Below are 25,832 nucleotides of genomic sequence, written 5' to 3' on the forward strand. Positions count from 1 at the left end.
GTCTACAAGAAGAAGGTTGTGTAGTAGACATCACACATCCCCAAACTTTAAGAAACGACAACTTAGGTTTTTTGCCAAACCATAGTTCATATGGTGTCGTCTCAACGGATTAGATGGTGCCCTATTTAACGTGAATGCAGCTGTCTCAAATGTATAACCCCAAAACGATAGTGCTAAATCGGTAAGAGACATCATAGATCGCACCATATCTAATAAAGTACGGTCACGATGTTCAGACACAACATTACACTGTGGTGTTCCAGGTGCCGTGAGTTATGAAACTATTCCACTTTGTTTTAAATGAAGGCCAAACTCGTAACTCAAATATTCGCCTCTGCGATCAGATCGTAGAAACTTGATTTTCTTGTTACGATGATTTTCCACTTCACTCTTGTTAAGGCATATCTCTCTTGATGCAGTTTTGGTGATTGATGACAACATGTTTGCGTACTAACCGTGTGCTTTGAGCATTTCAGAGATTCATCCTTTGGCACGAGACGATTTCTTTCCCCTCGGAGTGTTATTCAAGACAGTGTAGCTATTTTGTTTCTTGTTTGGTGGACTAGTTTCGTAGGAGTCATCGTACTATCAAGAGGGGGTCCGCTTTGGTAAGGCTAGGGTGGAATCATCATGTACACTTCCGTTTCACACACTCTGAGCCTTCCCGCTTCGTTGGAGGTTGGATTCCCTGCTGAATGGGCAGTCTTTGGCCCTAGCGGTAGTACCGCGGTGCCCAGCGGTAGTACCACTTGAGGGTCCTCAGCGGTAGTACCGCTGCGGTACGGGGCCACTACCGCCTCATCTCGAGGGGGGCGCATCTCGTGTCGGGTTGAGCAGCACTTGCAGTGGTAGTAGATGTGGTAGTACCGCTCAAGAGCGGTAGTACCGCCCTACCACCGCAGCAGTACCGCGCTAGGCACGGTCCCCCCTCTATCTTGAAGCCCTCCCAGGCTGGGCGGTAGTACCGCAAGGGGGAGCAGTAGTACCGCTGGGTCCAACGGTAGTACCGCTGCCCCCTGCGGTAGTACCGCCCTTTGCGGGGCTGTTTTGGGGGTAACGGTTGGATTGGGTCCTTTAGTATAAAAGGGGTCCCCTTCTTCCTCGTTGACTTACCTCTTCCCCCATAAGCTCCATTAATGCTCCAAGCTCCATTTTCGCCCGATCTCTCTCCCTAGCCAATCAAACTTGTTGATTTGCTCGGGAGTGGTTGAGAAGGCCCCGTACACTTCCACCAAGAGAAATTTGATTCCCCCACCTATCCCTAGCGGATCTTGTTACTCTTGGGTGTTTGAGCACCCTAGACGGTTGAGGTCACCACGGAGCCATAGTCCATTGTGGTGAAGCTTCATGGTGTTGTTGGGATGTAACGCCCTCGATGCGGCTATATCTCCCACGTGTCGAAGCACGACTTAGAGGCATAACCGCGTTGAAAGCAATGTCGCAAGAGAGGTAATCTTCACACAACCCATGTAATGCATATGGGAAAAAGATACATAGTTGGCTTACAATCACCACTTCACACAATTACATGAATAAAGCATTACATCATCCAAATACACTCAAGGTCCGACTACGGAACCAAAATAAAAGAAGAACCCCAAATGCGACAAGGTCCCCGATCGACCCCAACTGGGCTCCACTACTGATCAACTAGAACGAAGGAAGACAAAGGACAAAATCTTCAACTAGCTCCTCCTTGAGCTTGGTTGCGTCATCTGCTCGGACTCAACGGCACCTGCAAACTGGTTTTGGAAGTATCTGTGAGCCATAGGGACTCAGCAATCTCGCACCCTCGCGATCAAGACTATTTAAGCTTATGGGTAAGGTAAAGGTATGAGGTGGAGCTGCAGCAAGCGACTAGCATATATGGTGGCTAACATACGCAAATGAGAGCGAGAAGAGAAGGCAAAGCACGGTCAATGAAACTATGATCAAGAAGTGATCCTAAACAACCTACATCAAACATAACTCCAACATCGTGTTCACTTCCCGGACTTCGCCGGAAAGAGACCATCACGGTTACACACGTGGTTGATTCATTTTAATTAAGTTAAGGTTCAAGTTATCTACAACCGGACATTAACAAATTCCCATCTGCCCATAACCGCGGGCATGGCTTTTGAAAGTTCAAATCCCTGCAGGGGTGTCCCAACTTAGCCCATCACAAGCTCTCACGGTCAACGAAGGAATAGACCTCCTCCCGAGACGTTCCGATTAGACTGGTATCCCGGTACAACAAGACATTTCGACAGGGTAAAACTAAACCAGCAACACCGCCCGAATGTGCCGACAAATCCTGATAGGAGCTGCACATATCTCTTTCTCAGGGCACACTCAGATGAGCGCTCCATACAACTAAAACCAAACCTCGAGTTTCCCCGAGGGGGCGCTGCACAGGACTCTAGTTTGGACCAACACTCAGAGGAGCACCGGCCCGGGGGGGGGGGGTAAAATAATGATGACCCTCAGGAGCGCGACTCCCAAGGGAAAAGAAAAGGCTAGGTGGCAAATGGTAAAACCAATGTTGGGCATTGCTGGAAGAGGTTTACTTAAGGCGAACTGTCAAGGGGTTCCCATAATAGCCCAACCGCGTAAGGAACGCAAAATCCGGGAACATAACACCGATACGGAAACTAGGGCGGCAAGAGTGGAACAAAACACCAGGCATAAGGCCGAGCCTTCCACCCTTTACCAAGTATATAGATGCATTAATTAAATAAGATATATTGTGATATCCCAACAAGTAAACATGGTCCAACAAGGAAGAACATCTCCGTGTTCCAACAAGGAACAAACTTCAATCTTCACCTGCAACTAACAACGCTATGAGAGGGGCTGAGCAAAGCGGTAACATAGCCAATCAACGGTTTGCTAGGACAAGGTGGGTTAGAGGCTTGGTTCAACAATATAGGAGGCATGATAAGCAAGTGGTAGGTATCGCAGCATAGGCATAGCAAAAGAGCGAGCAACTAAGCAAGCAAAGATAGAAGTGATTTCGAGGGTATGATCATCTTGCCTGAGATCCCGCAAGGAAGAAGAACGAGTCCGTGAAGAAGACAAACGGACGGAGTCGAACGGATCCTCACAACTCTGGAACGGAACCAAAGCTCACGAGAAAGGCAACCCGGAAAGAAGCAAACAACATAGTAAACAACCAACACATAGACATGGCATGATGCACAAACGATTATGATGCATGTCCGGTTAATGAGGCCTGGCATGGCAAAGTGCACAAGCAATCCTACAAATTAAGTGGAGCTCAATATGCAACTCCATTTCATATTAACGGAACACCACATCAATTATTTAGTTCACTCTCGGTTAGGTACTCAACAATATTAAAAGTTAGTTAACATGGCAAGAGGTGAAGCATAACAAAACTATACTATCTAAACAATTTAAATGGGGCCGGATATAACAAACAACAAATCCGGTAAATCCCCATATGCATTTAGCAATTTAATGCAACAACAATTTAAACATTTTAATTCTTGTTATCATGATGCGGATGACATGAACAAGTTTATGCAATTCTTATTAAAAGTTGACAAGAGCATTATGAAGCATTTGTCCCGATGGTGGAAAGGAAAGGGGTGCCACGGCAACGATACGAAAACGGTGCCATGGCAGCGTTTCGGTTCCGGTAACTCGATTGAGATACCAATGCAAAGGAGAAGTGTGCGGATGCGTGCAAAAGATGGTGGGGCGCTCCCGGATTCCGGGTGTCCCACGAGTTGGCGACAAGGAAACGAGTGACAATTTGGACATGGTGCAAACACAAGCATCTCAAACATCGCAAGCATTCGTTCACGGACGTCGTCTTGGGGTTATACCTTTGAAGCGTGCATTATCGGAACGGATCGAGTTCGGTGGTAGGGGTACACGTGTCGAAGGGGAAGTAGTTGTTCATGGTTTGTCGTGGGAAGTAGCGGTTCATGCGACGGTAGTTGAACTTGACGTTTGTGTTGCACGGGTCTTCGGCGATGGTAGAGGTACAAACATTCTCGCGGTACTTGGGTCGTCGTGGAACTTGGCGTCATGGTACTTGGGTCTTCGGACTTGACGGATCCGATGCCTCCGGACGTAGTGGTACACGTTCGTTTTCGGAGAGGTACTTGGCGTTCTTCGTCCCGAAGTGTAGTCAAACTTGACGTATCTGAGGGATCCGAGCATCGTGGTACTTGTCGAAATCCACATCGGATGAAGTGGAACATCTTTAAGTGTGACTTGGTGTGTCCCAAAATCTGCGGGCGTCGGCACTTGGCGAAAGAAACCACGAAGGCGTCCTTGACATCCCTGGTTGCCGGTTCTTGGCAGCCACAAGAGGGGAAAAACAAGCCCCATCGGGCAGCAAGGAGGTGGAGGTCTCGTAGGAGTTGGTCGTGAAGGGGCTGCTGAGGCAGCAGGAGAAGATGGCCGGTGGTGCAGGCCGAACGGAGGGAGGAGGAGGCACAGGCGCTGACGAGCCTGGGGCGCCGGACCACTGTAGCGGTGGGTCGAGAGGCCAGGGAGACCCTGGAAGGGTCGAGGTCGCCGGCGGGCTGGATCGCCGGAGCGGCGCGACGGTTCCTGGTGGTGCGAAGGAGCCATGGAGGCGATGCAGACGATGGAGACAGGGAACGGTGGGAGCAGAAGGAGCTCGCGACGACACATCAAACGGGGAGGCCCTCGAGCAGAGGAGCAGGCGACATGGAGGGGCGACAGCAGAGTAGCGACAGAAGGGCGCGATGACGGCGGGGTCATGGCGGCTGCGGCAAGAGAAGAAGGCGCGGGCGGGCGAGCTCGCCGGAGGGCGCAAGGAAGAGCGGGATCGGGCGTGGGGTGGAGGAGGATTGGGATGGAGCCGAGGCTTCCCCTGGCGGCGCGATCGGGAGGAGGACGAGGGGGATCGAGAGAGATGTGGCGAGCGAGTGGGGATCAGGAACGGGGTGGCGGCGCTGGAGGAGGGATCCAGGGAGAGAAGTGGGATCGGGCTAGGTTAAGAGGAGGCCAGCGGCTGGGCCTTAGGAGGGTTGGTTCAGGGAGGCCGGCCTAGTTGGAGATTGTTGAACTTATCTCCACTATTTAGAAAATAAAAAAATGGAGAGGAAGAAGAAGAGAAAAGAAAATAATTGAGGGTCCAAATATTTTCTAATTGAGCCGAAAATTAACAAGTAGCCACTTGGCGGCATAATGCCAAAGTGCCACAACTTGAAAGGGGCCATGCGGAGAAAAGATCATGGATGCAAAATAACTTAGAAATGAGAGGGATTTATAATGCAAGTTTGTTGCGGTGGCTTCCAATTAAATGGAATATTTATTATAGCTCCCTAATATTGGGAGGATATGTTATAAAGAGAAACCACCGTGTGAGTTCCCTCGGTTTAAATGGACCGAAGATCCATGCAATTTTATTTAGTTGAGTTAAGAAAAAGAAATGACATGATGGCATGATGACATGATGCAATGCACACGATGCAAAGATGAATGCAATGAACCAAACAAATCACACGACGAAACCCGGAAACCACGGAAGGCATCTGAAGCTCCGGTCTTGGGGCGTCACATGGGAGCCTCCGATTAAGTTGTGGAGATTGCCCCAACCATGTTTGTAAAGGTCCGGTCGCCGCCTCCAAGGGCACCAATAGTGGAATCACGGCATCTCGCATTGTGTGAGGGCGTGAGGAGAATATGGTGGCCCTAGTGGCTTCTTGGGGAGCATTGTGCCTCCACACCGCCCCAACGGAGACATACTTCCCCTCAAAAGGAAGGAACTTCGGTAACACATCCTCGTCTTCACCGGCTCCACCCTTGGTTATCTCGTACCTTTACTTGTGCAAGCTTATTAGTGTTACTTCCCTTGCTTGCTTGTGTGCTTGTTGTTGTTGCATCATATAGGTTGCTCACCTAGTTGCACTTCTAGACAACCTACTTTGATGCAAAGTTTAATTCGGTAAAGAAAAGCTAAAAATTGTTAGTTGCCTATTCACCCTCCCCTCTAGTCAACCATATCGATCCTTCCAATTGGTATCAGAGCCTCGTCTCTTTACTAAGGACTTTACCATCCGAAGAGTATGGTTGATACCGTAGATGGTGTGGAGGAGCACTCCAGTGTGAATTCGATCTCCTCTACGGGCGATGGGGGACCCTCGGTCTCTCGTGAGGAATTCAATGTGGCCTTGGAGACATTGAAAACCTCCATGACGACTGAGGTTGAAAGCATGTTTACTAAATTCATTGAAGGGCTTAAACTATCCACCGCACCATTGAAAGTGGGTGATCCCACTGACAAGGTGACAGATGCTAACTCCGACAAGGGGGAAGCTAGTAGTGAAAAGGCCCCTTCTTCTGGTGGTAAAAATGGCACCAGCATCTTTTCCCATGTGGAACCACCACTTGTTTATGGTGGACCTATTCCTTCCACTCATTTGAATCATGCCGGTCCTCCCCTAAGATTGTGAAAAATGAGGACTTTGATTCTTGGGTTTATCGCTTTAAGCGTCATTTAAATCATGTGAAGACTAATCTTTGGAGAATCATTGAAGAAGGTTTCTATCCGCATGACCCAAGCAACTTCACTCCTCGAGAAGCCGCGGATAATCAATTCAATGAGAATGCTCTCTTCATCATCCAAGATGCAATTCCACCCGAAGATCTACCTCATCTTCGGTCCTTCGCCTTAGCCAAAGATGCATGGCTTTGTGTTGTCTCTCTCTATAGGGGAAGCGCAAGCATTCAATGCTCCAACTATGAAGTAGTGCAAGATGAAGCCGATGAGTTTGCAATGAAAGAATATGAAGAACCTCATGAGCTTTATCGGAGAGTAACCAAACTCGCGGTCTCACTCCGAGATCATGGGAGCAAGGACACAGATGACAATTGGATCAAGCACAAATTCCTCAAGGCAATGATTCCGTACCACAAGGCCATGTCCTCTGTCATTCGTCAAAGGCCAGACTTCCACACTTTGACCTCAAGTGAAGTGTTGGATGAGTTTGTGTCTATGAACATCTTGGACAAGACCGCCGACAATGCGGTGCTTCGTTCTCAAAGGGCAAAGAAGCCCAACCTTGCATTGAAGGCCAAGGTTTGTGTTGAAGAAGAAGAGGAAGAAGAGGAAAGCAACCCCGAAGATACAAAGTATGCCTATCATGAACACATGGCACTTGCTTCAAGGCAATTTTGGAGCAAGAAAAACTCAAGGCCAAACTTCAACAAGAACAACTCAAGTGGAACGAAGAGCAAGCAATGTGTGAGGACTTGCTACAATTGTGGCAATGTGATCCATTTTGTTGTGGAGTGCCCGTATGAGAAGAGGGAAGACAATGGTGGCAAGCTCATTCGAAAGGACAAAGCCAAGTCTTTCCCCAACAAGAGCAACTTCACCAAGAAGACCCCTCACAAGGTGTTGGTGGTTCAATAAGAGTACCATGAGGATGATGATGAAGAAGATGGTGAGTCGGTTGCCATGGCCTCCGTTGCCATTGCAAAAACTCCACGAGTGTCTCTCTTCGACTCACCCAATGAGAACATCACCGTCAAGTGCCTCATGGCTAAAGCCACCAACAAGGCAACCCCAACATCAAAAATACCATAATTAATAATCCTTCCTTGATGGATTGCATTGATGAATGTGAGGGATCTAATGTGGAGGAAAATGAGTTTGAGTCCTTTATGGGTAAACTCAAGGGTAAATCCAAGAAGCATTTTGTTGCTCTCTTGGAACAACTTGGTGAAGCCAATGACATGATCGAGGCTCACGAAGATACTATCTCCAAGATGGAGGGGCATAGTCGTGACTATGCCGATGAGATTTCGGATCTTTCCAATGCTCTTGAGGAAGAGCATGGTCTTTGTTTGGCTCTTAAGGAGTCACACAACGTTGATCATGCTAAGTTAAAGAAAGATCTTGATCATGCTCTCGTTGTTTCTTGTGTGCTAAACTCCGAGAAGGACAAACTTGGGGTTGATCTTGCTAGACTGAAAGAGGAGTTTGATCTACCTGACAAGGCTCACAAGGTCTTGAAGGGTGCTCATGCTAGCCTCAAAGAGTCTCATGATCAACTTCAAGTAAAGCTAACCAAGGAGAAAGCCACTTTTCCTCGTATGATGTTAATTGATAATGCAAATGCTACTAACCCATGTTGTGAGCATGTGCATCTTGTTGAGGAGAATGCTAAGCTAAAGGTGCAACTTGAGAAAGGCCTTGTGTCTTGCATACAAGGCGAGAAGAATCTCAACGACCTTTTGACCAACCAAAAGGGAGTTGTGGCCAAGGAAGGGATTGGGTACGTGCCCAAGTCCAAAACCAAGAAGAAGAATTACAAGGCCAAACGACCTCCTCCTCTCAAGCAAACTTTTGTGAAGGAGGGAGAGGGTGCTACTAAGAAGAAGGAGAAGAACTCCGTGAGGGGTAGTGATGCCAAGAAGGGCAACGCTTCCATTCCCAACGAAGCCTGTGACTTTAACCCTTCTTATGTATTGTGTCGTGCTAGAGATGGGCATGTTTATGCCAAATTTGTTGGTTCTCCTTATGAGTACATTGAATGGTCTATTTGGGTTCCTAAGACCCTTGTTACTAACTTATAAGGACCCATTAGAAAATGGGTACCTAAAACCAAGCATTGATCTCTTGTAGGTGTTTGCTTCCGGTGGGGGATCATGGTTGCTCGATAGTGGAGCTACTAATCATATGACCGGAAGCAAGGACTTGGTGGTGGACATGCAAAAGATTCCATCCATGCCCACCAACGTCGAGTGGGGTGATGCCTCGTCTTCTAAGGTATTGGGACTCGGCAAAGTTGTCATTTCTCATGATCTTACGATCGAGAAGGTCATGCTTGTTGAGTCCCTTGCATACAATTTACTTTCCGTTCGTCAACTAGCACTCATGGGCTTTGCCACTTTCTTTGATATTGATACCGTGGCCCTCTTGTGGAGCAAGACTCTTAAAGTAGCCTTTGTTGGGCATGTCGAGAATGGTCTCTATGTGATTAACTTTTCGGAGCGACCCACTAAGACCGCGACATGCCTAATGGCTAAAGTTCACGTGGGATGGCTTTGGCATCACCGTCTAGCCCACGTCAATATGAGATCCTTGCAAAGTCTTCTCAAGGGGGACCATGTCCGTGGACTAACAAATGTTAGTTTTGCCAAAGATCGTGCTTGCAGTGTTTGCATAGAAGGAAAGCTACATGAGAAGGCTCACCCTCCCACGACTATCATATACTCGAAGAGGCCTTTGGAGCTCCTTCATTTGGATCTCTTTGGACCTCCATCCTTTGATAGTCTTGGGAGTAGAAAGTATTGCTTGGTGATTGTGGATGACTATTCAAGATACATGATACTTCCATTTTGCATCATGCTTTTATATCAATATTTATTGCATTATGGGCTATTATTACACATTATGTCACAATACTTATACCTATTATCTCTTATTTTACAAGGTTTACATAAAGAGGGAGAATGCCGGCAACTGGGATTCTGTGCTGGAAAAGGAGCAAATATTAGAGACCTATTCTGCACAGCTCCAAAAGTCCTGAAACTTCACGGAAGATGTTTTCCAAATATATAAAAAATACTCAGTGGAAGAAACTCACCAGGGGGGCCACACCCTGCCCATGAGGGTGGGGGGTGCGCCCTACCCCCCTGGGCGCGCCCCCTACCTCGTGGGCCCCCTGGTGGCCCTCCGGTGGCCAACTTCTGCTATATGGAGTCGTTCGATGGAAAAAAAATCATAAGCCATCTTCTCGGACGAAACTCCTCCGCCACGAGGCGGAACATTGGCAGAACCAATCTAGGGCTCTGGCGGAGCTGTTCTGCCGGGGAAACTTCCTTCCAGGAAGGGGAAATCATCGCCATCGTCATCACCAACGCTCCTCTCATCGGGAGAGGGTAATCTCCATCAACATCTTCATCAGCACCATCTCATCTCAAAACCCTAGTTCATCTCTTGTATCCAATTCTTGTCTCCAAGTCCGGGATTGGTGCTAGTAGGTTGCTAGTAGTGTTAATCACTCCTTGTAGTTGATGCTAGTTGGTTTAATTGGTGGAAGATCATATGTTCAGATCCTATATGCATGTTAATACCCCTCTGATTATGAACATGTTTATGCTTTTTGAGTAGTTACTTTTGTTCCTGAGGACATGGGAGAAGTCTTGCTATTAGTAGTCATGTGAATTTGGTATTCGTTCGATATTTTGATGAGATGTATGTTGTCTCTCCTCTAGTGGTGTTATGTGAACGTCGACTACATGACACTTCACCGTTGTTTGGGCCTAGAGGAAGGCATTGGGGAGTAATAAGTAGATGATGGGTTGCTAGAGTGACAGAAGCTTAAACCCTAGTTTATGCGTTGCTTCGTAAGGGGCTGATTTGGATCCATATGTTTCATGCTATGGTTAGGTTTACCTTAATACTTTTGTTGTAGTTGCGGATGCTTGTAATAGAGGTTAATCATAAGTGTGATGCTTGTCCAAGTAAGGGCATTACCCAAGCACCGGTCCACCCACATACCAAATTATCAAAGTACCGAACGCGAATCATATGAACGCGATGAAAACTAGCTTGACGATATTCCCATGTGTCCTCGGGAGCGCTTTACATCATATAAGAGTTTGTCCAGGCTTGTCCTTTGCTACAAAAGGATTGGGCCACCTTTCTGCACTTTATTTATTTTTGTTACTTGTTGCTCGTTACAAATTATCCTTTCACAAAACTATCTGTTACCACTTATTTCAGTACTTGCAGAGAATACCTTGCTGGAAACCGCTTATCATTTCCTTATGCTCCTCGTTGGGTTCGACACTCTTACTTATCGAAAGGACTATGATAGATCCCCTATACGTGTGGGTCATCAAGACTCTTTTCTGGCACCGTTGCCGGGGAGTGAAGCGCCTTTGGTAGGTGGAATTTGGTAAGGAAAAATTTATATAGTGTGCTGAAATTTACTGTCACTTGTCACCATGGAAAGTAATCCTCTGAAGGGCTTGTTCGGGGTATCTTCACCCCGATGAGTAGAGCAAAGAGTTGCTCCTCAACCTACTGAACCTACTGAAAATGAAAATGAAAATGAAAATTCTTTCTTTGACGTTCCTGCGGGTATGATAGAAAAAGTTCTAGCTAATCCTTTTTTAGGAGATGGAACAAAACATCCTGATGAACATCTGATATATGTGGATGAAGTTTGGGGATTATTTAAGCTTGCAAGTGTACCCGGAGATGTTGTTAAGAAGAAGTTCTTCCCTTTATCTTTGAGGGGAGATGCATCGACATGGTATAGGCTATGTGATGATATGAGGTCTTGGAATTACAAACGATTGAAATTGGAATTTCATCAGATGTTTTATCCTATGCATCTTGTTCATCGTGATCGCAATTATATATATAATTTTTTGCCTCGCGAAGGAGAAAGCATCGCTCAAGCTTGGGGGAGGCTTAAATCAATGTTGTATCCATGCCCCAATCATGATCTCTCAAGAGAAATGATTATATCAAAATTTTATGCTCGGCTTTCTGGTAACAATCGCACCATGCTTGATACTTGTCGTGCTGGCTCTTTTATGATGAAGACTATTGAATTCAAATGGGATTTATTGTAAAGAATTAAACGCAACTCTGAAGATTGGGACCTCGACAATGGTAAGAAGTCAGGTATGACACCTAGTTTTGATTGTGTTAAATCTTTTATGGATACCGATATTTTGCGTAAATTTAGCACTAAATGGACTTGACTCTGAGATAGTAGCTACTTTCTGTGAATCTTTTGCTGCTTATGTTGATCTCCCCAAGGAGAAGTGGTTTAAATATCATCCTCCCATAGAAGTAAAAGTAGCTGCACCTATTAAAGTTGAAGAAAAGACCATCACTTATAATGATCCTATTGTTCCTACTTCTTATGTTAAGAAACCACCTTTCCCTATTAGGATAAAGGATCATGCTAAAGCTCCAACTGCAGTTCGTAAAAGCAATATTAAAACATATACACCTCCTGAGAAAGTTAAAGTTGAACCTAATATTTCTATTGTTAAAGATCTCTTGTCTGGTAATATTGATGGGCATGTTATTTATTTCTGTAATGAAACTGCTAGAATTGCTAAACCCCGTGATAAAGATAAACCTAGACCTGTGGTAGGCATGCTTGTTATTTCTGTTAAAATAGGAGATCATTGTTATCGTGGCTTATGTGATATGGGTGCTAGTGCTAGTGCAATACCTTATTCCTTATACCAAGAAGTTATGCATGATATTGCATCTGCTGAGATGGAAGATATTGATGTCACAATTTAACTTGCCAATATAGATACTATTTCACCAATGGGAATTGTTAGAGATGTTGAAGTCTTGTGTGGGAAAACTAAATACTCTGATGATTTTCTTGTTCTTGGTTCCCCAAAAGATAGCTTTTGCCCCCATTATATTTGGTAGACCCTTCTTAAACACTGTTAATGCTACCATAGATTGCAAAAGGGATGTTGTTACTGTCGGTTTAGATGATATGACTCATGAATTTAATTTTTCTAAATTCAGTAGACAACACCGTGAAGAAGGATTACCTAGTAAGGATGAAATTATTGGTCTTGCTACTATTTCCGCACCTCCTAGTGATCCTTTAGAACAATATTTGCTAGACCATGAAAATGATATGTTTATGAATGAAAGAAGGGAATTAGATGAAGTATTCTTTAAACAGGAACCTATTCTGAAAAACAATTTACCTGTTGAAATCCTAGGGGATCCTCCTCCACCCAAAGGTGATCCCGTGTTTGAGCTTAAACCGTTACCTGATACTCTTAAATATGCTTATCTTGATGAGAAAAAGATATATCCTGTTATTATTAGTGCTAACCTTTCAGAGCATGAAGAAGAGAGATTATTGAAAACTCTGAAGAAGCACCGTGCTGATATTGGGTATACTCTTGATGATCTTAAGGGCATTAGTCCCACTCTCTGTCAACATAAAATTAATTTGGAAGAAGACGCTAAACCAGTTCGTGATCATCAACGTGGGGCGCCGGCTGAATCCTAAAATGAAAGAAGTGGTAAGAAAGGAGATGCTAAAGCTCCTTGAGGTAGGTATAATTTATCCCGTTGCTAATAGTCAGTGGGTAAGCCCTATCCATTGTGTCCCTAAGAAGGGAGGTATTACTGTTGTTCCTAATGATAAAGATGAATTGATTCCTCAAAGAATTATTACAGGTTATAGGATGGTAATTGATTTCCGCAAATTAAATAAGGCTACTAAAAAGGATCATTACCCCTTACCTTTTATCGATCAAATGCTAGAAAGATAATCCAAGCATACACATTTTTGCTTTCTAGATGGTTATTCTGGTTTCTCTCAAATACCTGTGTCAGCCAAAGATCAATCAAAGACTACTTTTACATGCCCTTTTGGTACCTTTGCTTATAGACGCATGCCTTTTGGTTTATGTAATGCACCTGCTACCTTTCAAAGATGCATGATGGCTATATTCTCTGACTTCTGTGAAAATATTTGTGAGGTTTTCATGGACGACTTTTCCATCTATGGATCTTCTTTTGATGATTGCTTGAGCAACCTTGATCGAGTTTTGCAGAGATGTGAAGAAACTAATCTTGTCTTGAATTGGGAAAAGTGCCACTTTATGGTTAATGAAGGTATCGTCTTGGGGCATAAAGTTTCTGAAAGAGGTATTGAAGTTGATAAAGCCAAGGTTGATGCTATTGAAAATATGCCATGTCCCAAGGACATCAAAGGTATAAGAAGTTTCCTTGGTCATGTCGGTTTTTATAGGAGGTTCATTAAGGACTTCTCAAAAATCTCTCGGCCTTTGACTAATTTATTACACAAAGATATACCATTTGTCTTTGATGACGATTGTGTAGAAGCATTTGAAATACTTAAGAAAGCATTGATTTCTGCACCTATTGTTCAGCCACAAATTATGTGTGATGCTAGTGATTATGCTGTAGGTGCTGTTCTAGGACAAAGAGTTGATAAGAAACTAAATGTTATTAGATCTGCTAGTAAAACTCTAGACAATGCTCAAAGAAATTATGCTACTACTGAAAAATAATTCTTAGCAGTTGTATTTGCTTGTGATAAGTTCAGACCTTATATTGTTGATTCTAAAGTAACTATTCACACTGATCATGCTGCTATTAAATATATTATGGAAAAGAAAGATGCTAAACGTAGACTTATTAGATGGGTTATCTTGCTACAAGAATTTGATTTGCATATTGTTGATAGAAAAGGAGCTGAGAACCCCGTTGCAGACAACTTGTTTAGGTTAGAAAATGTGCTTGATGACCCACTACCTATTGATGATAGCTTTCCTGATGAGCAATTAAATGTCATAAATGCTTCTCATACTGCTCCATGGTATGCTGATTATGCTAATTACATTGTTGCTAAGTTTATACCACCTAGTTTCACATACCAGCAAAAGAAAAAGTTATTTTATGATTTGAGGCATTACTTTTGGGATGACCCACATCTTTATAGATAAGGAGTAGATGGTGTTATTAGACGTTGTGTACCTGAGCATGAACAGGAATAGATCCTACTTAAGTGTCACTCCGAAGCTTATGGAGGACACCATGCTGGAGATAGAACTGCACATAAGGTACTGCAATCTGGTTTTTATTGGCCTACTCTCTTCAAGGATGCCCGTAAGTTTGTCTTATCTTGTGATGAATGTCAAAGAATTGTTAATATTAGTAGACATCAAGAAATGCCTATGAATTATTCACTTGTTATTGAACCATTTGATGTTTGGGGCTTTGATTATATGGGACCCTTTCCTTCCTCTAATGGATATACACATATTTTAGTTGCTGTTGATTACGTTACTAAGTGGGTATAAGCTATTCCAACTAGTAGTGCTGATCATAACACTTCTATTAAAATGCTTAAAGAAGTTATTTTTCCAAGATTTGGAGTCCCTAGATATTTAATGACTGATGGTGGTTCACATTTTATTCATGGTGCTTTTCGTAAAATGCTTGCTAAATATGATGTTAATCATAGAATTGCATCTCCTTATCACCTTCAGTCTAGTGGTCAAGTAGAATTGAGTAATAGAGAACTCAAATTAATTTTGCAAAAGACTATTAATAGGTCTAGAAAGAATTGGTCCAAGAAACTTGATGATGCATTATGGGCCTATAGAACTACATATAAAAATCTTATGGGTATGTCTCCGTATAAAACGGTCTATGGAAAAGTATGTCACTTACCTCTCGAACTATAACACAAGGCTTATTGGGATATTAAAGAACTTAATTATGATTTTAAACTTGCCGGTGAGAAGAGGTTATTTGATATTAGTTCACTTGATGAATGGAGAACCCAAGCCTACGAAAATGCCAAGTTGTTTAAAGAAAAAGTTAAAAGATGGCATGACAAAAGGATACAAAAGCGTGAGTTTAATGTAGATGATTATGTATTGCTATATAACTCTTGTTTAAGATTTTTTTCAGGAAAACTTCTCTCTAAATGGGAAGGTCCTTATGTTATCGAGGAGGTCTACCGTTCTGGTGCCATAAAAATCAACAACTTCGAAGGCACAAATCCGAAGGTGGTGAACGGTCAAAGAATCAAACATTATATCTCAGGTAATCCCATAAATGTTGAAACCAATGTTATTGAAACCGTAACCCCGGAGGAATACATAAGGGATGAAAGGATCGATATGGTTGACTAGAGGGGGGGGGGTGAATAGGCAACTACCAATTTTTAACTTTTCTTTACCAAATTAAACTTTGCAACAAAGTAGGTTGTCTAGATGTGCAACTAGGTGAGCAACCTATATGATCCAATAACAACAAGCATACAAGCAAGCAAGAGAAGTAACACTAAAGAGCTTGCACAAGTAAAGGTAAGAGATAACCAAGAGTGGATCCGGTGAAGACGAGGATGTGTTACCGAAGTTCCTTCCTTTTGAGGGGAAGTACGTCTCTGTTAGAGCGGTGTGGAGGCACAATGCTCCCCAAGAAGCCACTAGGGCCACCGTATTCTCCTCACGCCCTCACACAATGCGAGATGCCGTGATTCCACTATTGGTGCCCTTGAAGGCGGCAACCGAACCTTTACAAACAAGGTTGGGGCAATCTCCACAACATAATCGGAGGCTCCCAACAATAGCATGAAGCTTCACCACAATGGACTATGGCTCCGTGGTGACCTCAACCATCTAGGGTGCTCAAACACCCAAGAGTAACAAGATCCGCTAGGGATGAGTGGGGGAATCAAAAATCCCTTGGTGGAAGTTTACATCGGGGCCTTCTCAACCACTCCCGAGCAAATCAACAAGTTTGATTGGCTAGAGAGATAGACCGGGCAAAAATGGAGCTTGGAGCATTAATGGAGCTTGAGGGGGAAGAGGTAAGTCAAAGAGGAAGAAGGGGACCCCCTTTTATAGTGGGGGCAACAATCCAACCGTTGCCCCACCAACCAGCCCCGCACAGGGCGGTAGTACCACTAAGGGGGGGGTACTACCACTGAGCCAGCGGTACTGCCGCTCCAGCTAGCAGTACTGCCGCGCAGAGAAGAGCAGCATGGATCTGGACCCAGCGCGGTGCTACCGCGGTGGTAAGGGCGGTACTACCGCTCCGAAACGGTACTACTGCCTCTACTGCCGCAACTAGTGCCGCAAAACCCGACAGAGAAGAAGAGCCCTCGAGTCGAGGCGGTAGGAGCCAGGCAGCCCAGCGGTAGTACAGCTGCGGGGTCACCGGCGGTACTACCGCTGCGGAGCGGTACTGCCGCTTGTGACCCTTCGGCGGTACTACCGCTGGTAGTGCGGTACTACTGCTGGGACACAGACAAGAGAGAGAGAGAAGATCACTCCGTCGAGGCTGAGGACGAGGCGGTGGTGCCAGGCAGGCCAGCGGTAGTACTGCTGTGGAGTCACCGGCGGTACTACCGCTGCGGAGCGGTACTGCCGCTTGTGACTCCTCAACGGTACTACCGCTGGGTTGCGCGGTACTACCGCTGGAACCCAGACAGGACAGAGAAAGAGAAGAGATCTCTCCAATGAAGTGGAAGAGCTCTGAGGGTGAGAAGCTGATGTGTACGTGTTGATTCCACCCAAGCAATACCCCAGCGGACCCCATCTTGATAGTATGGTGCCCTCTACGCAACTAGTCCATCGAAAGAGAAACGAAAGAGCTACACCATCTTGAATGACACTCTGAAGGGAAGAAAACGTCTCGTGCCAAGGATGAATCTGTGAACTACTCAACGCACATGATTAGTCCGCAAACATGTGTCATCAATCACCAAAACTACCTCGAGAGAGATATGCCTCAACAATCTCCCCCTTTTTGGTGGATTGATGACAACTAGGGATTTGCACAAGGAAAAGATATAAAGTAAGAAAACTAAGAACTACAAAATATAGACGGGCTCCCCCTGAATGTGTGCACCTAGTTAGAGGAGCATTAGGAAAGCAAGACACACACATCCGGATCAACACTCCCCCTATATTTTATAGTCCAACAATTCTAAGCACAAGATATATGAGAGAAGAGTATAAAACAGGACAAGCATGCAACTCATAATAAACTACAGTACTGAATAGACATAAGTAATAAGGTAGCGATAGGGAGCATATGTCTCACACCATATGTCTAGAACTTAGGTCTCACAGGCACCAAACCAAACCAAACAAAGACACCGAGAGAACACACAAGAAAACACAAGACGACACAACACACACTCGAAGCACGGCAACAACACAAATCCCTACACTCTCTCCCCCTTTGGCATCGAGACACCAAAAGGGCAAAGAGCGACGCTACGACTCCAGGTGATGGCAAGCTGAGGATCTCGAACATCACATCTCAGCGTGATCGTCTGCATCTTCGTCGTTGGTCGGAAACTGCTCGGCGTCGGAGTCGGTCCAAGGGAAATGCTGATGAATCCATTCCTCCTCTTCAGTGATTTGTCCCTCAGAACCACTGGCAACTGTCGCTCCCAGGTGACGCATGAGCTCCTTGTGGCGCACCCTGGCATGCTTCTCCGCCACATGAGTCATGTACTGACCATGAGACTCCATGCAGAAAAGCTTCTTCATCTTGCATTTAAGCTTCTTCGCCCATGAAGGTTCTGCACTAGAGGGCCCAAAGTCCTCCTCGTGATCATCAGTGGCAGCCCCACCCTCGGTCTCCATGGCAGCAGCACCACCAGCAGCAGACGGACCCCCGGGTTGAGGCGCTGGGGTGACCCAATTATCCTTCTTCCTCAGACGCTTGATCTCATGGGAAACCAAGTCTTCAGTTTCCAGCATCACTCTGGGATAGATCTGTGCCCAGGCCCTCGCAATGAGCCTCATGATGAATGGACCATATATCAGGCACTTGCGCCCAGACACGGCAGAGAGAAGTTCAGACCACATAACATGAGAAATATCCAGGGTCTCTCCAGTGTTTGCTTCCTTCTCATGCTGACTGAAAAGAAGCATGTCCATGAGATAAGAGTGGACCATATCCAGATTCCCGATGCGAGGGAAGAGAAGCTCACGTAAGATACAATGAAGAATGTCCAGATACGGAGACAGCTCATAGGTTTTCTTCTTAGTCACTGGGTGAACTTTCATAGTGCAGTAGGGCCAAAGGGCTTGCTTGTGAGTGGACATAGCATTGCGGTGAGGGCGGGAACCTACTGAAGTCTCAAGCCCGCGATCTTCCACATCAAGTAACTCCATGAAGGCCTTCCACTTGACGGAAAGTAACTTTTCATTGGTCATCCAAGTCAGAGTCCTGTCGGCATCCGTTCCAAGATGAACTGTAGCAAAGAATTGAGCCACCAAATCTGCATCGAAATCCTTGTTGAACTACATGATCCTGAGAATGTTCAGCTGAGTGCACATCTGAAGGGCTTCGCCAAAGTATTCAGGGTCCTCCATGGCATCAATGTCAATGGAGCGAACATCAACATAGAGATTCTTCTTGGCCTTGATCACATCAAAATAGATGGCAAACTGAAATCGGTTCCAGAACGGGCGGTTGACCAAAGTGGGATCTTGGTCCACCTCATAGGGATTGCGGCGACGCCTTTCCCAAAACTCCTTGGCAGTCATCTCAGTGACATTCTTTCCTTTTGGCTTGTTGGCGGATCTCTTCGACTGCTGAGGTGGTGGAGGAGCACTTGCGGATGCACCTGCAGGTGGCAGTTGGGTGCTAGAGGAACCACCGGCTGGCTCAGAGGTGCGGTAGAGCTTTGACGTTGCCCGCCCGGGGTTGACACGGCGAGCTTGATGCTCAGGATGATCATCATCTGGAACCAAACACAAGAACATGCAAAACAACCAGAAAGAACGAGCATAAGCCAACAAACACAACAAAAGGATCAACGTAAGGCAGGAACATGATGGAACTTGGCAGGCAGCAAGAGTACCGTGACATGCCCGCGGCAGTACCGCCCAAGCGGTAGTACTGCTCCAAAGAGAGCGGTAGTACCGCTTGAGGTCAAGTGGTAGTACCGCTCCAACGAGAGCGGTAGTACCGCTCGAGGCGGGGAAACATCGGTTTCCTACTACCGTGGTCAGATCCGGCACTACCGGCCTGCCAAATTCAAAAATATTCCTACGAAACTCTAATCTAGATAGTCTAGTTGCCTTCTCCAACCTACTCAAGCCTAGATTTAGCCAAAAATCTAGAGATGCAACCACCATTCCCCCTAAGAAGCAAGATCTGAAAACAAGACAAAGGGAGAGAAGGAACGCGGGTAATACTGACATCCATGGCAAGAGAACGAGGTTGGGATCGACTCCACCAAAGGAAATGGAGAGGGACGCCCGGGAGACGAAGATCCGCCGGAGCCCTCCCGCGGCGTGGCGAGGCTGGAGAGAGAGGAAGAGGAACGAGGGGGCAAAGTGAATGGGTATGGGGGAGAAGAAACCTCCCCCTGCCCCGATATAACCCCCTGGTCCCGTCCCTCAGCGGTAGTACCGCGCTGGGGGCGGTAGTACTGCTTATAAGCGGTAGTACCATGCACCACCAGCGGTAGTACTGCCCAGCATGCCACGGCAACCAAACAACAAGGCTTAGCTCAAAAAAAGGCAAGAAGAGAGAGCACACCAGCAAACGACCAAGACACACCTCTTCAAGAGAGGGCGGTGGCCGAGGCCACCTATGTTTGAGTCAAGAGGTACGACGCCACGAAGATTTTAACCTTGGGCCCATGACCAAAACTCGTCTTTGAAACACAAGTACCATCAATGATGGCTAAAGTGAAAGACTTGATCAATTTATGCATAATGGGGGGAGGAAGAGTTCATTTAGAGAACAACACTCCCCCTATGTCCATGCCTACACCTAAACTAGACAACAAATTGAGCATGGTGGGGTGTGCAAGGGTTCAATCCACATTGCTCAAATCAATGATATTTAGCTCATGCCTTAACTCGCGAAATCTTGCTTCATCCAAGGGCTTCGTGAAAATATCTGCAAGGTTATCATGAGTGTTGACATAGTTTAGCTCGATCTCTCCTTGCCTAATGTGATCCCGGATGAAGTGATACCGAATCTCAATATGCTTTGTCTTGAAGTGTTGCACCGGGTTGAGAGAGATCTTGATGGCACTTTAATTGTCACACCAAAGAGGCACTTTGTCACAAGTGACACCGTAATCCTTTAAAGTTTGCCTCATCCATAGGAGTTGTGCACAACAACTGCCGGTTGCTACATACTCCGCTTCGGTGGACAAGAGAGACACACAACTTTGCTTTTTGGAAGACCAACTTACCAAAGAGCATCCAAGGAATTGGCACCCTCTAGAAGTGGACTTCCTATCCACTTTGTCTCCCGCCCAATCGGAATCTGAGTACCCTACAAGCTTGAAGTTTGATCCTCTTGGGTACCATAAGCCAAATTTTGGGGGTATGAGCCAAATATCGAAAGATTCGTTTGACCGCCACATAGTGACTTTCCTTAGGTGCAGCTTGAAACCGTGCACAAATTCCCACACTCAACATGATATCCGATCTAGATGCACAAAGGTAAAGCAAGGATCCAATCATGGAGCGATATACCTTTTGATCCACCACTTTACCATTGGGATCTATGTCAAGTTGGCACTTGGTGGGCATTGGAGTGGAAGCCGGCTTGACGTCACTTAGCTTGAATCTCTTGAGCATGTCTTGAGTGTATTTGGCTTGGTTGATGAAGGTTCCTTCTCTTCTTTGCTTCACTTCGAACCCTAGAAAGAACTTCAACTCTCACATGGAAGACATCTCGGACTTTGAGGTCATGAGAGCGGCAAATTCCTCATTGAAAGCTTTGTTAGGTGAACCAAAGATAATATCATCAACATATAATTGCACACAAACAACTCCCCTTTGACCTTCTTAGTAAAAAGAGTGGGGTTGATTAGCCCAACTTCAAAACCACGGTCTTGTAACAACTCAGTAAGGTGGTCATACCACACACGTGGGGCTTGTTTAAGGCCATAGAGTGCCTTATCAAGTTGATACACGTGATCGGGAAAGTAGGGATCCTTGAACCCGGGGGGTTGCTTGACGTAAACCAATTCATTAATACGACCATTAAGAAAAGCACTCTTCACATCCATTTGTTGTAACTTAAAGTTATGATGAGAAGCATATGCAATCAACATGTGAATGGATTCAAGACGAGCAACGGGAGCAAAGGTTTCACCGTAGTCGATACCCTCGACTTGGGAGTAGCCTTGTGCTACCAAACGAGCCTTGTTGAGAATGATAATCCCATGGGCATCTTGCTTGTTCTTAAATATCCACTTGGTTCCCATGACATTGTGGTTCCCCGTCGGTCTTGGCACCAATATCCCCACTTTGTTGCGCTCGAAGTTTTTGAGTTCTTCATGCATGGCATTGAGCCAATCCAGATCTTCTAGCGCCTCATAGACCTTGTGGGGTTCGACACAAGAGACAAACGCGTGATGCTCACAATAGTTTGCTATTTGTCTACGAGTGCTTACCCCCTTTCTTAAGATTCCAAGCACATTCGTCATGAGATGATCCTTGGTGGAGAGCTTGGAAGAAACCTTGGTGACACGACGCTCCAAATCCTCCTCGAGGGTGAGACGAGGAGTGATCACTTGATTATGTTGAGCTTCGTCTTGAGCTTGTTCTTGTTCTTGAACTTGCTCGGAGGAGAGAACTTGACCTTGGGCATCACTTGATGAGTCAACACTGTCTTGAGCATGATCTTTCCCTTGGTCATGTTCTTGAGGACGAGGGCCTTCATGTTGTTCTTCGGAAGCGTGTGGGCCTTGGGTTGGTGATGGCTCCACTTGAGTGGAGCATTGTCCTTCTCCTTCGGCCACAAGGGGTTCCTCAATGGGTAGGATAAAACCAACACCCATTCTTCTTATGGCTTGAGGAGGAATTTCATCACCTACATCACAAGTGCCACTTTGCTCCACTTGGGAGCCGTTATTCTCATCAAACTCCACGTTACATGTCTCCTCAATAAGTCCCGTGGATTTATTGAGGACACGGTAAGCATGAGAGTTTGTAGCATAACCAACAAATATGCCCTCATAAGCTCTAGCCTCAAATTTAGACAACTGAACACCTTTCTTGAGAATGAAACACTTACACCCGAACACCCGAAAGTACTTGAGGTTGGGCTTGTTACCGATGAGTATCTCATATGGAGTCTTGTTCAAGCTCTTGTGGAGGTAGAGCCGATTGGATGCATGACACGCAGTGTTGATGGCTTTGGCCCAAAAGTTGTACGGAGACTTGAACTCCGCCATCATGGTCCTTGCCGCATCCATCAACGTCCGGTTCTTCCTCTCTGCAACACCGTTTTGTTAAGGGGTGTAAGGTCCAGAATATTGATGCTTGATCCCCTCATCACTAAGAAACTCATCCAAGGTGTAGTTCTTGAACTCGGTGCCATTGTAACTTCTTATTGTCAAGATCTTTGCATCGTGTTGACGTTGTGCTTCATTTGCAAAGTCAATGACGGTTTGTTAGGTCTCGCTCTTCCTCTTGAATAAATACACCCACGTGTATCTTGAGTAGTCATCCACAATCACCAAGCAATACTTCCTACCTCCAAGACAATCGAAGGATGGAGGCCCAAAGAGATCCATGTGAAGGAGCTCCAAAGGCCTCTTTGAGTAAATGATAGTCGTGGGAGGGTGAGCCTTCTCATGTAGCTTTCCTTCGATACAAGCACTGCAAGCACGATCTTTAGCAAAACTAACATTCGTTAGTCCACGGACATGGTCCCCCTTGAGAAGACTTTGCAAAGATCTCATATTGACATGGGCTAGATGACGATGCCAAAGCCATCCCACATCAACTTTAGCCATTAGGCATGTCGCGGTCTTAGTGGGTCGCTCCGAAAAGTTAATCACATATAGACCGTTCTCGACATGCCCAACAAAGGCTACTTTAAGAGTCTTGCTCCACAAGAGGGCCACGGTATCGATATCAAAGAAAGTGGCAAAGCCCATGATTGCAAGTTGACGAACGGAAAGTAAATTGTATGCAAGGGACTCAACAAGCACGACCTTCTCGATCGTGAGATCATGAGAGATGACCACATTGCCAAGTCCCAATACCTTAGAGGATGAGGCGTCACCCCACTCGACATTGGTGGGCATAGATGGAATCTTGTGCACATCCACCACCAAGTCCTTGCTTCCGGTCATATTATTTGTAGCTCCGCTATCGAGCAACCATGATCCCCCACCGGAAGCAAACACCTACAAGAGATTAATGCTTGGTTTTAGGTACCCATTTTGTAATGGGTCCTTTGATGTTAGTAACAAGGGTCTTTGGAACCCAAATATACCATTCAATGTATTCATGAGGAGAACCAACGAATTTGGCATAGGCATGCCCATCACTAGCACGGCATAACACATATGAAGGATTAAAGCCGTCGGCTTTGATGCGAGGAGTGGCATTGCCCTTTTTGACAACGCCACCCTTCTCATTGTTCTTCTTCTTCTCCTCGGAGGCACTCTCTCCCTCCTTCACAAAGGTTTGCATGAGAGGAGGAGGTCGTTTGGTATTGTCATTCTTCTTCTTGTTCTTGGAGTTGGGCACACACCCGACCCCTTCCTTGGCCACAACTCCCTTTTGGTTGATCAAGAGGTCGTTGAGGTTCTTCTTGCCTTGTATGCAAGTCGCAAGACCTCTCTCAAGTTGCCCCTTTAGCTTAGCATTCTCCTCAACCAGATGCACATGCTCACAACACGGGTTAGTAGCATTTGCATTATCAATTAACATCATACGAGGAAAAGTGGCTTTTTCCTTGGTTAGCTTTACTTGAAGTTGATCATGAGACTCTTTGAGGCTAGCATGAGCACCCTTCAAGACCTTGTGAGCCTTGTCAAGTAGATCAAACTCCTCTTTGAGTCTAGCAAGATCAACCTCAAGTTCGGCCTTCTCGGAGTTTAGCACATGAGAAACAATGAGGACATGATCATAATATTTCTTTAACTTAGCATGATCAACGTTGTGTGACTCCTCAAGAGCCAAACGAATACCACGCTCTTCCTCAAGAGTATTGGAAAGATCTAAAATCTCATCGGCATAGTCACGACTATGCTCTTCCATCTTAGTGATGGTGTCTTCGTGAGCCTCGATCATGTCATTGGCTTCACCAAGTTGTTCCAAGAGAGCAACAAAGTGCTTCTTGGATTTTCCCTTAAGTTTGCCCATAAAGGCCTCAAACTCATTTGTCTCCACATTCGCTCCCTCAAGTTCATTAATGCTATCCGTCGGAGAAGGATGATTAATGATGGTAGTTTTGATGTTGGGGGTTACCTTGTTGGTGGCTTTAGCCATGAGGCATTTGGCGGTGATGCTCTCATTGGGTGAGTCGAAGAGGGACACCCGTGGAGTCGTCGCAATGGCAATGGAGGCCATGGAAAACGACTCATCACCTTCATCATCATCGTAATCCTCATTGTACTCTTCTTGTACCACAAATGCCTTGGGAGGAGTCTTCTTGGTGAAGTTGCTCTTGTTGGGGAACGACTTGGCCTTGTCCTTTCGGATGAGCTTGCCACCATTGTCTTCCCTCTTCTCATACGGGCACTCCACAACAAAATGACTCACGTTGCCACAATTGTAGCAAGTTCTTACACGTTGCTTGCTCTTCGTGCCACTTGAGTTGTTCTTGTTAAAGTTTGGCCTCGAGTTTTTCTTGCTCCAAAATTTCCTTGAAGCGAATGACATGTGTTCATGATATGCATACTTCGTATCCTTGGGGTTGCTCTCCTCTTCTTCCTCTTCTTCTTCTTCAACGGAGAGCTTGGCCTTCAATGCAAGGTTGGGCTTCTTTGCCCTTTGAGAACGAAGCACCACATTGTTGGCGGTCTTGTCCAAAGTGCGGAACTTAGCTTGAGGTCAGAGTGCGGAAGTCCGGTCTTTGACGAATGACGGAGGACATGGCCTTGTGGTAGGGCATCATTGCCTTGAGGAATTTGCGCTTGATCCAATTGTCATCCGTGTCCTTGCTCCAATGATCTTGGAGTGAGACCGCGAGTTTGGTTACCCTCCGATAAAGCTCACGAGGTTCTTCATCTTCTTTCATTGCAAACTCATCGGCCTCATCTTGCACCACTTCATAGTTGGAGCGTTGAATGCTTGCACTTCCCCGGTAGAGGGAGACAACACAAATCCATGCGTCTTTGGCCAAGGCGAAGAGCCGAAGATGAGGTAGGTCTTCGGGTGGGATTACATCTTGAATGATAAAGATAGCATTCTCATTGAATTGATTATCCGTGGCTTCTCGAGGAGTGAAGTTGCTTGGATCATGCGGACAGAAACCTTCTTCAATGATTCTCCAAAGGTTAGTGTTCACATGATTTAAATGATGTTTAAAGCAGTAAACCCAAGAATCAAAGTCCTCA

The sequence above is a fragment of the Triticum aestivum genome, chromosome 6A, assembly GCF_018294505.1.
Source record: "Triticum aestivum cultivar Chinese Spring chromosome 6A, IWGSC CS RefSeq v2.1, whole genome shotgun sequence".
Taxonomy (NCBI): domain Eukaryota; kingdom Viridiplantae; phylum Streptophyta; class Magnoliopsida; order Poales; family Poaceae; genus Triticum; species Triticum aestivum.